This window comes from Etheostoma spectabile, chromosome 10, assembly GCF_008692095.1.
Source record: "Etheostoma spectabile isolate EspeVRDwgs_2016 chromosome 10, UIUC_Espe_1.0, whole genome shotgun sequence".
In the NCBI taxonomy this organism is placed as follows: domain Eukaryota; kingdom Metazoa; phylum Chordata; class Actinopteri; order Perciformes; family Percidae; genus Etheostoma; species Etheostoma spectabile.
The window spans coordinates 11672876-11673299 of NC_045742.1; the positions used below are offsets into that span (position 1 = coordinate 11672876).

General features: G+C 33.0%; 1 protein-coding gene across 5 annotated transcripts in view; it reads left to right on the forward strand.

Annotated features, from left to right (window-relative positions):
- Nucleotides 1–424, forward strand: part of diaph2 (diaphanous-related formin 2) — a 411623-nt gene that overhangs the window by 337508 nt on the left and 73691 nt on the right. The gene's annotated exons all lie outside the window — the stretch shown is intronic.

The window sequence follows — 424 nt, forward strand, 5'->3', positions numbered from 1 at the left end:
ATATATATATATATATATAAATATTAGGCCTGCACAATATTGGAAAAATCTGACATTGCAATATTTCTTTCCCCTGCGATATGTATTGCAATATGAAAAAAATATTTTTTTTTGTTGAAAGATGACATAAATAGCTCTATTTGGAAATAATAAATCATCCTCGGCTACTGCGGTGATTTTGTAGGGGAGTGCGTCTACATAGAAGTAAAAAATGAAAAAGGATCTTTTCTAATGTGAACCATTCTTTGGTAAACTTTAATGCTTTACAAACACCAAAGCAAGCAAGCGCTGTGACTAACGTTACTCTTCTGAAGTGGTTTTGGAGAGGAAAATTAGGTAGAAATACTCTGGTTGACTAGCATGACACCACTGTATTCATATAATAATCAATACAGGCTAACGTGAATGACAGTGACTGCATGTT